Genomic DNA, 16,659 nt, shown 5'->3' with positions numbered 1-16,659 from the left:
CAGAATCCCATTTACTTCTGGGATTTACAATTTAATCTAAAAGGTATTGACTAGGAAGCAAGTCCCACTGAACTCAATAAGACTAGCTTTCAGGTAAAGGTGTTTTGAAGCTAGCTTTTAAGTATATCCACTTAATGTTGAGAAGAAAAGTTGTTATATATAGAATGCTGAGAAGAGAAGTTGTTACATATATACACATACATGCTATCTGTTGTTAATTATTTTTCTCATTCCATCATTAGTTTGTATCTGAATAGGTACCACTCCATTTGTCTTCCCAGAACAGCAAAAAAAAAAAGCATAAATGAAATATTCTTCATGCTCTGAATTGATGGCTCAAACCACCTCTGGTTCATGGTTAATACACAATTCAATAAGAATTTTTCTCTTATATAGATTTGTTTTCAGTTTGACTAGTTTGTGCTTGGTGTTTGGTTTTTATTGTTCATAGTTGCTCAGACAGGTGAGGTGATGGTATGTGAACCTTTTCTGGCACTTGATCAGAATATCTGTTGCTGTCCAAACAGATTGATATGGCTCTTAGGATATCAGTAGGTAGAACAAAAAACAAATTGAATTTTTGATTTTGTTCTTGGATGGTGAACCTCAACTTTTACCTGAGATGTTTCAAATTATGACGAGAAGCCTTAGAAGAGATGCTGGTTGAAGAGTATTGTGATGGAGTGTATCTTAGAAGGGATTTCATTTCCATGTTTGAAGCTCAAGATGAGTTGTGGCATTTGTGTCTTTCTTAGTTCCTCATTGCTGTTGTTTCCCCTACAATGTGGATTTTGATGGACTGACTCTTCTCAGGTAATATAGCTTAGCAGCAGTTGTATGGTAAGAAAGTAAATAATGCCTCCTTGAAAGCATCTATGCTTTTAGGACGAGATAAATATATAGTGTTGGATCATGTCAGTGGATTTTTCAAGGGAAAAGGAAACATATGGGATGTCTGTACATTTACTTGAGGTCAAAACATTTGAAAGCCAACCTAAAAACTAGCACATCTGAATGAGGGGTTCAGCCTTGTCATCTTCACCAGCATTCTATTTAATACTAGGAGAATTTTCTCATGAAGGAGCTTTCAGCCCTATGACTTCCCTACTGCAATCTGAAGTAGCACATTGGAAGAACTTTACTGTTTTATTATTTTGGTTACCTTTAGACCTTTGAGACAGAGCTTCATAAGTCCTCCATAGGTGCCAGGTTTACTGTCACTAAAAATACCCAGCCTTCTAAGGAAACTGTTGAAATCCTTGTGCAGTTAGACCTCCTGGACTTTCTGTCTACACAGGACTCTACATTCTGTGGAGTGGGGGCATGTGTCATCTCCACTGCTCATACTTCAGCATACCACTCCAGGAAGTAACAACAACAGAAAGCTTTCAACTGGCATTGCATGCCAAAGCATGTTACTATGATAACACATAGCAATGTGCTTTGTATATATGCATGCTACATGGAGAGGAAATTAACAGCTTTGGCTTGTTAAATGTGTGTTGGAAGCCATTGTGTAAATGTTAGGTTTCTGTTACATCAAAGAGAGAAACTTTCTGCCAGTACAGCGTGTGTGAGGAGTGGGAGGTTTTGCAGCATACACATCCCTTAAAATATTTTCAGAGTGATTCAGATTTGTCCTTATCAGATCTTTTATTAATAAAACTTTTCCTTCAAAAGTCTGCTGAGAAGAAATTGCCAAGAGACAGCAACCTAGTTAGAAATGAAGTTATTTAGCAAGGTGGTAAATATTTAGCACCTTGAGAGGGCTGTAAAATAGATGAAGGGAATGGTTGTGAATTTCTTACTTTATATTCTTATCTAATGCTAACATTGAAGTGCATATAAAGGGCCTTCGATGACAGACAAGAAAAATGTTTTAGTGCGTAGCATACCACTGAGCATTCTGCCAAACTACTTCAGAACAGTTGTTTTGTGTGCCTTGATCTTATATACATTTCCTCCCAGAACTTTAGCAGTCAGACCAAGGGGGAGGGGGAGACTTTAGCTTGTTCACACATAACATTAGCAATACATTCTGGCATTTAGTTAATAGAAAACTGGAAAAAGTGAACTTTTTAAAAACTTTGTTAGGACTCAAACAAGAGAGATGGGGTTAAAGATGGGGAAGGAGAAAAGTGGGAGAGGCTAAGCAACCATTTAGAATATTTTCAGTAGTACCAATCCATTGAGAATTCTGCATCAGATGCTCACGTTAATCCTACACTTCAACATAGCTCATTGAAAGCATTTCTTATCTCATGCATGGAGTACAATGAGAATTCAGACACAGATACACATCTCAGTACCTATGATTTTCTCTTAATAACAGGGTAGGAGTGGGGCAATCAAGTATATACATACAGATCCCAAGTTATGTTTATTTCATGCAGAAGAGTGGCAAGAAATACATATTCATATAACCATCACAGTACAGTACTTTAAAACAGCGATGAAGGAAGATCCAGAAGTATATGTCTATCTTTCCTTGTGCTGCATATTCCCCCCCCCCCCCCCAAAAAAAATTAAGCCTATTTTCTACTTCACATATCATATCCATGAAGGACCAGGATGAGGAAGCAAAATTACACCCTGAGACAGCTCTCTGTGTATCAGCGAGCTTGACTGTGGAACAGATGAGTTATGCATATGAACTTTGAACATGCAAATTGGATTGCACTCAAGATTAATAGATCAGTTTGAAAGGTGGTTTGTGGGCAGTCCTCACATGCCGATGGGAGAAGGAGAGCAAATTGGTAGTTACTGAAATGTATTATTGGTGACTGGAAGATAATTTGGATAGATATTCACAGTGTGCCTCATCTCATGACTGGAGCTGTTGATGAGGCCCATGCATTTTTCTTTGTGTTCAGCCAAAGAGGCTATTAGTCTGGTGACCAGTCTATGGATCTGAGTTGAACGCTTGGTCAATAACTCATACAGAGCCAATTTAGTATAGACTGTATTGGCAAAGCCTTGGGCTGTGTGATCATCCTCAGTGATGTGTCTGAAGAAAAGTATTTGTCTCGTTGTTTAGCACATACAATATAATTAAGGGCTGAGATTTTCATGGCTACATCCTGATTTGGGTCTTTGCTTTCTCCCTCATTTTGATGAACTTCAGCCAGATTGCAGTGACCTTTCATTAATGTTCATTGAAGCCAAGATGAGATCTCTCTCCCCAGTTTACCCATTATTTCCCAATAACCATGGAGACTGCAAGGGGAAGAATTTTAAAGAGCTATAGATATATATATATTTCCTTAGTCCTGCAATACAGGGATGACAGGAAGAGCAACCTCTTTATGTTCCTAAGGTTCCCCAGTGTTCACCAAGCACTGACAATAGGGGGGAAAGACCCTGAAGTCTCCAGATATGCATTTCTGCCATGGAAGCATCTATAAGGCGTTACGACTTTTAAACACTCCATGAGGGTTTTTAACTAATACATATATTGAAAAACAAAATTTAACCACAGTATTATTCATATATTAATTTAGAAATATTTTACAGTCCATTTTACAAAGACAATGTGCAGTGTTCCTTCTTTGTTTGTAGGACTCCTTGAAGTCCAATAATTCTCAATCAGGAATGACTGCAATTCCCAAACAGGTGTGGTTACAACCAGACTGCTGCTTCTGTCCACTTTTAGAGTCAATCCTTCCTCAGGCAGCTCACCAAGGGACTGGCATGTCATAAAATAAAATTTAATTTAACAGTATATTAAATTGCATTTTATCTAGAGTCAAGGGGTATATTTTTTAAAAAAAAATGCATGGTCCTTTCAAGGAATTCTTCCAAAGTTCCATAGGCAACCTACACTTTCCATAGCTCGAGGCAGAGCAAGGTGTTTTCTTTACAATGATAGACAAGGCAACACCGTCCTAGACCCTTGCCAGTCCGGCTTTCATCCGGGCCATGGGACGGAGACAGTACTGGTCGCCTTGGTAGATGACCTGCAGCGGCATCTGGATCGAGGTGGCGTGGCGGTACTGATGTTGTTAGATCTGTCGGCTCCGTTCGACACAGTCAACCATCAGTTACTGACCCACCACCTCGCTGACGTAGGGGTTAGGGGGTCGGCCCTACAATGGCTTTCCTCCTTCCTCGAGGGACGGAGACAAAGGGTGGCAATTGGGGGTGAGCTGTCCCAGAGGCACACACTAGATTGTGGAGTGCCTCAGGGAGCAGTTCTCTCTCCAATGTTATTTAATATCTATATGTGCCCCCTTGCCCAGATTGCCCGGAGGTATGGGCTTGGGTGTCATCAATATGCAGATGACACCCAGCTCTATCTGCTAATGGACAGCCGGCCTGGCTGCGTCCCAGGGAATTTGGACCTGGCATTGCAGGCCATGGCAACTTGGCTGAGACTGAGTGGGTTGAAGCTGAATCCGATGAAGACAGAGGTCCTTTGTGTGGGTCAGGGCGCTCTGGGGAGGGAAATACCTCTCCCAATTTTTGATGGAGTGCCACTGAAAGTGGCGCACCGGGTCAGGAGCTTGGGAGTTCTACTGGAGCCTTCATTATCAATGGAGGCCCAGATAGCAGCCACTGCCAAGTTGGCAGTCTTTCATCTAAAGTGGACAAGGCAGTTGGCCCCCTTCCTAGAGTGTCGGGACCTAGCAACAGTGATTCATGCAACGGTCACCTCGAGATTGGATTACTGTAATGCCCTCTGCATGGGGCTGCCTCTGTGCCGAACCCGGAGGCTGCAGCTAGTGCAGAACGCGGCGGCTAGGCTGCTACTGGGGCTCACAAAGTGGGAGCACATACAGCCGGGGCTGCGCGAACTGCACTAATTGCCAGTTACATACTGGATTCATTACAAAGTGCTGGTTATTACCTTTAAAGCCCTATATGGCCGAGGACCTGCCTCCCTGAGGGACCGTCTTTCCCCATATGAACCCCAGAGAGCACTGAGGTCAGCAGGGAAGAACCAACTGACCATCCCCAGGCCAAAGGAGGCAAAACTGCAGAGTACTCCTTCCAAGGTCACACATAATAACCAAAACACTGCTGGAAGAATAAAAATTGGCAAGCAGCCCAGAAATCAAAACCTATATATATATATATATATATATATATATATATATATATATATATATATATATATATATATAATTAGATTTTTTAAATCCACAATACCCTTTAAAAGAGATCTTAAAAAAAAAAACGCATGGCTCTTTCAAGGAATTCTTCCAAAGGATTTGGTTCCTTGAGTAGTCCAGGTAAAATAAGACTGAATCAGAAAATCTAATTTAATATTATTTTGCAATCATTCTTCACCTCTATACTATTTCAGGGTAATAACTATTTACTTATTTTTGTGGCCAGTGTAGAGACAGAATCATCCAGCTGGTTGAAATGTTCTATCCAAGGCAGTAAACCATGACCAGATTAGAATTACAGATGCTCTCCAGATGGCAGAGATCAATTCTCCTGGAGAAAATGGTTGCTTTGCAGGGTGGGCTCTGTTTCATTATACCCTGCTGAGGTTGCTTCCCTCCTGCTTTGGTCTAGACAGATAGTACTTTTCCAAGGTAGAGGCTGCAGGGAGGAGGGAGGAAATGGAAAGCTGAAGTCAGATCAATTCCCATGCAGAAAACAACTGCCTTGTGGCACATATTCTAAGGTACACCATAACACAACCATACCATGCCAAAAAAACCCTGATCATGCCACAAGCACACGATGATTCTCAATGCCACAAGGTGAATACAGGAAAAGGTGGCAATCATGCACTGCAGACAAAAGGAATGCTGAGCTTCAGTATCTGTATGATCGCCAACATGCTATGATGCCACAGCAAATTAACCCTGAGTGCCAAAGCCGGGATACTCTCCCTGTTTCTAGTGCCTGTTGTATGTATGTTCTCAATGAGCCTCGTTCCTACTCACTGTTATAATTAAAGAAAGGTCAGTATTTTCAATATTCCTGTTATGTTTGTTATCTCAGTATATCTGATTAATCAAATCCAAGACCTATTCTACTAATAAGAAATCCAATTGAATTAAGATGAAAATTCTGAATAATCTATTAATGAATATATTGGTTTAATATGTAATATATTTAGATGAAAATAAACTTAAAGCTGTATTAACTGGTGTTTTTTTCCTATAAAACTAGACCCACTGTTTTCATTATGTAAAATAAGGTATGAGTCATGTGACCAATCCATTTCCTACCTCAGTGTACAGGATTTCTAACCTCCATCACTGGCACCAGTTTTGAACTATAATTTACTGGCTTGATTTTATGATACAACCTTCTGTACAACTTTGCCAATACCATAGTACTGATATTAACCTTAGATGGCATTTTGTTTTGGTTTTCTCAGCATGTCTTTCATAACTCTTAGTAAGCATCCACTTATGAACTCTCCAGATCTGGCTCTACTTTTTTTTTCCATTTTGCATTCCAAAACACTATAAAGTCTAATTGACAGAAGGCAGACCTTGTGGCATAATTGGTTTAGCTGGCTTTTAGAGGGATTAATCTGTTCCATGGCGGCCTCAAGAATAGCCTGAAACACAGCCTTTGATTCTATGCTAATAATGACCTTTGCAAGACAGTCCTTTGTTCTTTTCTTAATGTCTGCATTAGCACTGCCAATCCTGTCAACAGTGGATGCCTAGTGAGTAGCCTTGCAACCCCCATTTGTCAAGCAGCTGTGTCTTTCATTACCAGTTCTCTAAAATACTTTTTCTACTTGGAAATTTCATTAATTGGATGGAAAAAGCATTACTACTGCTGACATACACTACTGAATTCTTTACAGAAGACTCAAACTGCGTTTTATGAATTTCATCTTTTACCATTTATTCACATGCATTCCTTTTCCTGCACAAGTATTATTTTACCTGACCATCCATGCTGTAGTCTTCTAATATTCAGTGGAAACCATAATCAATATACATAGTATTTGTTTGCGTTTTACTAGAAGAATGGTCAGCTAACATGCAAATGCCTTGAAACAGGGGATTATTTTTCCAAGAGACCTAAGCCCTTTTCAGACTACACCTGGAAATATCCAGCTACATGTATCCAGGGCCGGCGCATGGGAGTAGGCCAAGAAGGTGGCCACCTCGGGTGCCACTTGGCCTAGTGGCACCATGAGGCACCCCCTCTCCCCATTCCGATGCCTTCCCATGTCCACTGCTGCCCCACGCCCAAAGACACTCCCTGCCAGCACTCAGGCTGGCCCACCCCTGCTTCAAAGGGCCCCTAGCGCTAGTCCTGCATGTATCAGGAGCTCCTGTTACCTGTAATCCTCCCAATGTGCACAGTCACCATTTTGTCTGAAATGGGCATCACATGTAATTTTTTATTTAATGTATTGAAGCAAAAAATACACATAGTACCCATTTCAGACAAACTGGGAACATGCATATCAAGAGAATTGTGGGTAGTGTGTGTTAATAAGTTTCTGGTATGCATGATGATAATGTCTCTTTAAGTCCTGTAACAAGAAGAAGAAGAAGAAGAAGAAGAAGAAGAAGAAGAAGAAGAAGAAGAAGAAGAAGAAGAAGAAGAAGAAGAAGAAGAAGAAGAAGAAGAAGAAGAAGAAGAAGAAGAAGAAGAAGAAGAAGAAGAAGAAGAAGAAGAAGATGATGATGATGATGATGATGATGATGATGATGATGATGATGATGATGATGATGATGATGATGATGATGATGATATTGGATTTATATCCCGCCCTCCACTCCGAAGAGTCTCAGAGCGGCTCACAATCTCCTTTATCTTCCTCCCCCACAACAGACACCCTGTGAGGTGAGTGGGGCTGGAGAGGGCTCTCACAGCAGCTGCCCTTTCAAGGACAACCTCTGCCAGAGCTATGGCTGACCCAAGGCCATGCCAGCAGGTGCAAGTGGAGGAGTGGGGAATCAAACCCGGTTCTCCCAGATAAGAGTCCGCACACTTAACCACTACACCAAACTGGCTCTCTGTGGAGGGAACAGCACAAAATGAAACCACATGGCATCTCATGTAATCTTTTAGCTGCAATACTCACCCTAACATTCTCATTTGTTCTTCTTCCCAGCTAATACTGTCTATTTTAGATTTCATTTGAGTGGAGAAAAATTCTTATCACTGCCATTCAAATGTTAATAGAACATTTGTTTTGATTTGACTTGTCCAAAACAGTGGATCATTTGATGAGATTTGGAGTATCCTCATCAGAATTGCGAATGATTTCAGGAGAGAGAGAGAGAGAGCGCACTAGTTAGAAGTCAGAAGTAGTAAATCCTCTCCTCCAATTATTAATTGTGTGATTTATTTTACTGCAAATGAAACTTGGTCTATTTTGCTTTCAGACATCTGGTTTGATCAATACATTATCGACATGACAGTTTTCTGGATGCTCAGCTTCAGGTCTTCAACAATCGTCTTTTCTTCTGATATAATGAAGACTTTTGTAATTACCTGGTTGTAGCCAATATTTGTTACTGAAAATGAGTCCCTAATATTGTGGGACATTTCCAAATCTCAAACTATTCCCCGAGTTGTTACATATACATGTTTAACTGAATAAATAGGACTTCTAGGGCAAGCAGTGTATAGAGGGCATGCTATCCTTCCTAGCACCAAAAATGTTCAACAGGATGCTATGCTGGTCTTCCATGTCCTGATTTAACTGGTCAGCTATGAAGGTAGTGGAAAGTACTGTCAATTTGTAGCCAACTTACAGCAATCACAGAGAATTTTCAAGGCAAAAGACTTCAGAGGTGGTTTGCCATTGCCTGACTCTGTGTAGTGACCCTGGAATTTCTTGGTGGTGTACCACCCAAATACTAACCAGGGCCAATCCTACTTAGCTTCTGAGATCTGATGAGATCAGGCTAGCCTGTGCCATCCATGCTGGTCTTGCTCTTCCTGATTTAATTGGTCATCTGTGCATCCTATCTATTATATGTGTAAGCTATTTATTATATGCATTGTATTCTAACTTGTACCAAGAATTTTTTTTTTAAAAAAAAGCACAACCTGTCCACCCATAGACAAGGCTGATACTTCTACATAGCTGTGGGACTCCCCAGATAGTCAGGAAAATATGACGATGAATTAAATAGGAAAAGACCACCCCAAATGGATGAATAAGGAACGAGTATGCTCTAAGAGTCACATATTTTTTAGGAGCAAAACAAATCATATAACCCTTTCTCCTGCCCATTTCCTCACAGATGGTTCCCTCAGATAGTTACATTATTGATTAAGTACTTAGCTTGAAGGTGGAGAAACAGGACCACCAATAAACCATGTAGCAGTTTGGCATTGCCTAGATACATGGTTACCAATCGCAAAGTGGGGGATGGATCTCTTCCAGGATTGCAACTGATTTCCAAACTACAGAGATCATTTTCCCTGGAGAAAACGGTAGTGTCAGACAGCAGACTCTATAGTATCACATCCCCATGGAGCTCCCTCCTCTCTTGAATTCCATCCTCCCTTGGTATCACCCACAAATCTCTGGGAATTTCCAAAGTTAGATCTAGTGGTCCTGTCCAAGCATGCAGAAAAAAATACTAGAAAAATAATTATCTGTGTTGTCATATTTGTTGCATTATAGTTAACAGCAGAGCTTTTTTGTAGAAAAAGTCCAGCAGGAGCTCATTTGCATATTAGACCACTCTAAAATCTCCAGGAAGTTTCCAACCTGAGTTTGGCAACTCTCATTCTCTGAGATGAATTCTGGCAGTACAAACAAATTCCACAGCCCAACTCAAAGTGAAACTCTGTATTTCAAGAGTTAAGTGATGGTTGTGGTCAACCACTAGATTTTTTCAAGGGGAGGTACTTTGAGAAGAACTGAAGCAGCAGCCAGCCTTTCATTCTAATATCCTCAGTGCCCATATATCCAGTCTGGTTGGATGTCCCTTCATGACACCCAGCACCAGCACTAGTGTCAGCACAAGGCCAGCACACCAGGCATGGTGCCCCTTCCCCCACCCTTGCCCCCAGTGCAGTTTGCACAGTGTGCCCCTCTGCCAGTTGCCATAGCTCGACCTCCTGAACTGCATCTGTGCTTCTGGAAGCACAGACATTGTGTGCAAGGTGGAGCTACGGCAGCCAGCAGCAGAGTGCACTGTGTGAACTGTGCTGCTGCCAAGCTTATATATTTTCCTCAGCAGAGGTAAAAGTGGGAGGGAGGGCAAAAACCGACTGTGCTCCAGGCAGCCACCAAAAGCTGCCTAATGGATGTGCTGGTTGTGATGACACCCTTCTTTGCTCTTGGTTGGCCAGTGGAGAGAGGCCACACCTTCCTCCCACTTCCAACATCCAGTCTAGGGTTGCTGACTTGGGGCTTGTCATGTCTTGAAACATAAGCTAATGTACCGCATGGCGATCGCTACAGAGGCGACCCAGGGAAACCCACGGGTCCCTGGATGTAGCTCGCTAGATGCCCTGCCAATCAAGATCTGTGGCGGGAAGTTTGACTGGCCAGGATTGGACTGGTCAGACTGGGGGGCAGTTCCGGGCAATGTATATAAGTGGGACCCGGCCCGCATGTTCTCTCTCTTGTAATGTACCACCGAATAAAGCATGTTGCCTTTAAACCGTCTCGTCACGCAGTACATTACAGTGGCGACGAAGGTGGGATCCTAGCCAGGTAACTCTTGAAGAGGGACTTCGCAGAGACGAAGAAGGCCCATCGTCTAGGGAGACCGCCACCGCAGCCACCATGGCTAACCCAGGCGGAACGACGGGTCGTCTCGAAGAGTTCAACCCCGCTAAACCGGAGAGGTGGGAGACCTACACGGAGCGGGTCGATTGCTACCTTCGAGCAAACGGACGACAGCCGTAAGAGAGACGTGCTTCTGAGCATCTGTGGAGAGGCCACATTCGAGATCGCCAGGGGTCTCTCGGCCCCCGCGAGGATCACGGAGAAGACGTATGAGGAGATAGTCCGACTCCTTACTGGGCACTTCTTGCCCCAACCCTCAATCATCGCCCGCCGATTCCTCTTCCACAAGAGGGAACAAGAGGCGGGAGAGACAGCAGCCGAATACCAAGCCACTCTCCACCAAATTGCGGGAAACTGTAGCTTCGAGAAGCTAGAGGAGGCCCTGAGGGGCCATTTCGCCTGGGGCCTGAGGGGCGAAAGACACAGCAAAAGCTCTTCGCAAAGGAAGAGCTCACCCTCCAGGGCACATTCAACGAGGCCACCGCGTTTGACAGAGCCACTAAAGCTTTCCACAACCCTCGGGCAGAGGCTGTTCACCAGGAGGAGATGACACAGAGCCACCCAGAGGAGGAGGAGACACACCAGCTACGCGGCCAACCAGGGATGGGACCGAAAGCGACCCAGCAGCCACGAGCGACCGAGAAACCCTCCACCACCACCAAGTGCGCCAGCTGCGGGGACCCACACAAGCATCGGGACTGCCCCTATCGCAACGTGGACTGCAGGAGCTGCGGGAAAATGGGCCACATTGTGCGGGCTTCCCAAGCTAAGGCCACCCGCAGACGCCAGTCGAGTGAAGCCCCTGCCTGATGAAACTGGACTTGGGCTTCTCTATCTCCATAATTTCGGAGGTGTCCCTAAGAAAATTGTTCCCACGTGGCCGGCCCAGGCTGTGACCAGCTGGTTTCATACTACGGGACTTCCAAAAGAACCCCATACAGATTCTGGGATGGGCCACAGTGAGGGTGGAGTTTAAGAGCTTCAGGGGGAAACTTGATATACTTGTGGTCAAACGCCAGCTCACCATACTGCTGGGCCTAGCCTGGTTTCGACCGCTGGGAATTCAGATTGTGGAGGTGCAGCAGCTGGGGACCCAAGGGTTCGAGCACGTGTGCTGGGAATTCCCAGAGGTGTTTGATGGGGCCCTAGGGTGCTACAAAGGCCCTCCCATATCCTTACCCCTTCACCCCCACGTGCGACCAATACGGCTGAAAGCCAGGAGGGTTCCGTTCTCTCTGAAGCCCAAAATTGAAGCAGAGCTGGACCGCCTCACAGCTCAGGGAGTGCTAGAACTGGTTTCCTACACCACATGGGAAACCCCGATAGTTACCCCGGTGAAGCCAAATGGGGACGTGCGCATATGCGCCGATTACAATTGTACCATAAACAAGGCACGACAAGATAACCCCTACCCCATCCTAGTAGTCAGTCACTTTTTGGCAGCACTAGCGGGGTCAAAAATTTTGGGGAAGCTGGACTTGGCCCAGGCGTACCAGCAGCTCCCAGTAGATGCCAAGACGGCGGAAGCCCAGACCATAGTGACCCACAGGGGAGCTTTTAGGGTGCGGCGATTGCACTTTGGGGTGAGTGTGGCTCCAGGGGTCTTTCAGAGCCTGATGGATTCTCTCCTCAAAGGGATCCCCAGGGTGCAACCGTTTTTCGACAATGTTCTGATCGCTGCACCAGACGCGGAAGAGTTCAGCAACCGTCTGCGAGAGGTACTCCGCAGATTCCAGGCAGCCGGACTGAAAGTCAAATGGGAAAAGTGTTCCCTTGGGGTGCCGAGGGTAGAGTTCTTGGGGTTTGCAGTGGACGCTGCAGGGATCCACCCAATGGCCGACAAAACCAAGGCCATAGTGGATGCCCCGGTCCCCACATGCAGGGCGGAGCTACAAAGTTTCTTGGGGTTATTACATTTTTATCATTCATTTTTGCCCCACAAAGCAGCCATAGCAGAACCCCTCCACAGGCTCTTAGATAAAAACGCCCCGTGGGTCTGGGGAAAGAAGCAGACAGCCGCTTTTCAGGTGGTCAAGGAGCTCCTCGTATCCAATAACGTACTCCACCATTTTGATGAAGCCCTGCCGGTGATCTTAGCATGTGATGTGTCACTGTAAGGGGTGGGCGTTGTCCTGGGTCACCAACTCCCAGACGGGAGGGAGGTCCCAATAGCCTACTACTCCAGGACCCTGACCCTCACAGAGTGCAACTATGCCCAGATTGATAAGGAGGCCTTGGCAGTCGTGGTGAGGGTGCATAAATTTAATGACTACCTGTACGGTAGACGTTTTACGATCGCCGCGGACCACAAGCCTCTCCTGGGACTCCTCGCCCCAGACCGCCAGATGCCACAGATTCTGTCACAGCGCATCCTGCGATGGAATCAGTTCCTAAACTCTTATTCGTATGCCCTGGTCCACCACCTGGGCAAGGCGATGGGTCACATGGACACCCTCAGTCACCTGCCGCTGCCCTCCATGGACCCGGACCCTGCCCACCATGCGATGTTTATTGAAACGCTACCGGAGAGACCCCTCCATGCCACCAAGGTAGTGAAGGCCACGGGGTGGGACAAAATACTTGCGCGGGTTCTCGACTGGGTGGGGAGGGGATGGCCCGAGGGAAAACAGGCCAAAGAATTCAGGGCATTCACAACACACAGGGAAGAACTATCCACACACAAGGGGTGTCTTCTCTGGGGAAGCAGGGTGGTGGTTCCCCTCCCATTGCAGAAACAAGTGCTGGAGGCCCTACACGAAACTCATCCAGAAATTGTACGGATGAAGGCCCTAGCATGCAGTTATGTATGGTGGCTGGGGATGGATGAAGAGATCAAGGGATGGGTTCGAAGGTGCCAAGCCTGCCAGGAGTCCCGGCCCAAACCACCCAGTGTCCTGGTCCACCTCTGGGAAGCCCATAGGAGGCCGTGGTCTAGGTTACATATTGACTTTGCGGGGCCATTTCAGGGCCAAACATTCTTCATTCTGGTGAACGCTTACACCAAGTGGTTGGAAGTTATCCCCGTAGCCTCCACCTCAATGGCAGCGGTGGTCCGAGCGTTGCGCAGGGTCCTTTGCACACATGGGATTCCTGACACCATCGTCTTGGATAATGGGACTGCGTTCACCTCCTGGGAATTCTGGGAGTTCTTGCAGAGATACCTAATAAAACATATCCGGTCTACCCCCTTCCATCTGGCCACCAACAGCCAAGCAGAGTGGATGGTACACACCACAAAAGAGGCCCTAGGACGCATAGTACAGGGGGACTGGGACCACTGCCTGGCCGCCTTCTTATTTAACAATAGAATCACCCCCAACCCAGTCACAGGGGTGAGCCCAGCCAAGTTGTTAATGGGAAGGAAGCTGATCACATGGTTAGACCGGTTGCATCCTGACCGGGCCACCGACCTCTGCAGCTCTCCAGAGATCAGGGAAGCGGCTAGGGGGTTCTTTCCGGGGGATCCGGTGTACGCAAGGAACTACGCAAGTGGCCCCGAGTGGGTAGCGGGCCAGGTGCTGCGCGTGACCGGGTCCGGCAACTACGACGTCTCAATGGAGGGGGTCCAAATCCTGCGGAGGCATATAGATCAGATGCGCCACCGCACCTTGCCGGAAGAGCCGGCTGTACTATAGAACAAGGATGAACCAACAGCTGCACCCACACTGAGAGCTACCCCGCCCCTGCTGACTGCTCCGACCGATCTGGCGGAAGAGCAGCACTGGGGTGGAGGCGACCCCCCAGGAATAGGGGCACCAGAAGGGCAACAGGTGGTGGACAGCCATAGGCCAACATTACCCCCACGTGGGGAAACCGCGGCAGCCCCAGTGACCGCTCCTACTCCACAAGTAACTCCAAGGAGGTCGACCAGGGGATGCAAGGCCCCCACTTACTTGCAAGTCTATGTGTCCTGAACTAGGGGGGGAGGAGTGTTATGTCTTGAAACAAGCTAATGTACCGCATGGCGATCGCTACAGAGGCGACCCAGGGAAACCCATGGGTCCCCGGATGTAGCTCGCTAGACGCCCCACCCATCAAGATCTGTGGCAGAAAGTTTGACTGGCCAGGATTGGACTGGTCAGACTGGGGGGCAGTTCCAGGGAATGTATATAAGCGGGACTCGCCCGCGTGTTCTCTCTGTTGTAATGTACCACTGAATAAAGCATGTAGCCTTCAAACCGTCTCATCATGCAGTACATTACAGGGCTGTAAAATTCCTGGAGGATTGGATCCTTGTAACAACCTTGTAAAGTATATTAATTTTATTATCTCCCATCTTGCACACTGGGGAGGGTCTGTGAATGAGCAGAAATAACTGAGATCCATTTGTAAGTTTATGGCAAAGGAAAGAATCAAACAGCAGGCTCTTGGTCCAGAGTTTTGGTCCACAGTACATCGATAACTAAAGGTTATAATAGTCAACTGCATGTATACTTTTGCAGTTGCATTCTACAGGAAGCAATATCTTTAACTATTGCAGTTTGGAAACATTATTAAAATGCTAGTAAATCATTCTCTTTAAGATACTCCCGATGTGTTGCTATATCTATTTGTCATCTGCTACTCCTTAGATAGCCTAGCTTAATAAAGTATTAACTGGTGGCACAGGCTTGAAAATCTAAGAAAGGAAAAGTGGAGTGTGAGTTCCTTTCATGCAGCAGTGAAAAGTCATCCTAATTTAGCCAGAGAGAGCCTCCTGAGAGCAATCCTTTGCAATCTAGAAGGGATAATCAGTCATTCATCCCACTTGAGAATCCTGAGCCACTCCATCAGCCTTCTTTAATTTAGAAAGACAGTAACACAATTACATGTGCATTTAAAAGTACCAAGGTCAATCAATTTTATCCTCTATGTTAAGTTTACCAATAAAAACAAATTGTCCCTACTGAATAATATAGACACGATTAAATTTACAAAAGGTGAAAAATGCCTAAGACTGGCATTTCTCCCCCTCCCCCCCTTTTTTTTTTACCAATAGTGCAATGCTGTATACTAGTGGGCCCAAAGAGACCAATTCTATGTATGTATGGATATAAAAGAGATCAATATCAGTTTAGCTGAATAAGCTCATATGTTGGAAACTTCAGGCACAAATTACTTTGTAATCTGTAGATTCAGATGGGTGGTAGCCATGTTGGTCTGAAGCAATAGAACAAGGTCTGAGTCCAGGGGGTTTTTTTAGCAGGAATGCACAGGAACACAGTTCTGGCTGGCTGAGTGTCAGGGGGCGTAGCCTAACATGCAAATGAGTTTTCTTCCCAAAGCCCTGTGGGAAACAATGATTATTTCAGGGGGTGAGGCCTAATATGCAAATGAGTTCCTGCTGGGCTTCTTCTACCAAAAAAAGCCCTGAAAAAAGTATAATTCTGGGGATAAGCTTTTGTATGCATGCACATGTCTTCAGATACATCAGATTTTATTTGTATGCACACAAAAGCTTATGCCCACAATTAAACTTTGCTGATCTTAAAGCTGCCACTGAACTTAGTAATCAATGATACTCTGTTTCTTCACATTTACTTTCCACTGCTATAGGGTTTGTTAGGAAGCAAATTCAACTGTAAAGTTATACAAGTCCTCGTCAGAGTTCTCCCCTACACTGGAAGGAGAAGAATGATGCAATGGAGAGGTCAGGATATTTTGAATAAAACATGAACTGGCAGCAGTGTTTCAGAAGCTGAAGAACAAATTACGTACATACGGTCATAGAATCAATTTTCAAGTCTGTTTTCTGGACCTGAAATAATTGATTTCATGGGAAAACTTTCACTTTATTGCAGTTTTGGCTGGTTCTGGGTTGGTCGCCATTCCTTCAATAGTGTGAACAGCCCATTATGTAGTAGAACTCCAATATTGTGGGGCATGTATTTTTCCTTGCAGTGTCATTCCATTAGAAGTTTTGTGGTCTTACAGCTTCAAAGACAAGTGAAGATGGTTTCATATGAAAAGACTAAACTAGTATTAACTCA

The 16,659-nt window shown here is 45.1% G+C and overlaps 1 protein-coding gene across 2 annotated transcripts in view; it reads left to right on the top strand.

Annotated features, from left to right (window-relative positions):
* The window catches only part of GALNTL6 (polypeptide N-acetylgalactosaminyltransferase like 6), an 816,075-nt gene that overhangs the window by 425,182 nt on the left and 374,234 nt on the right, over nucleotides 1-16,659 (top strand). The window lies entirely within an intron of this gene.

This window comes from Heteronotia binoei, chromosome 9 (genome assembly GCF_032191835.1).
Source record: "Heteronotia binoei isolate CCM8104 ecotype False Entrance Well chromosome 9, APGP_CSIRO_Hbin_v1, whole genome shotgun sequence".
In the NCBI taxonomy this organism is placed as follows: Eukaryota; Metazoa; Chordata; class Lepidosauria; order Squamata; family Gekkonidae; genus Heteronotia; species Heteronotia binoei.
This window is presented reverse-complemented; position numbering and strand designations above follow the sequence as displayed.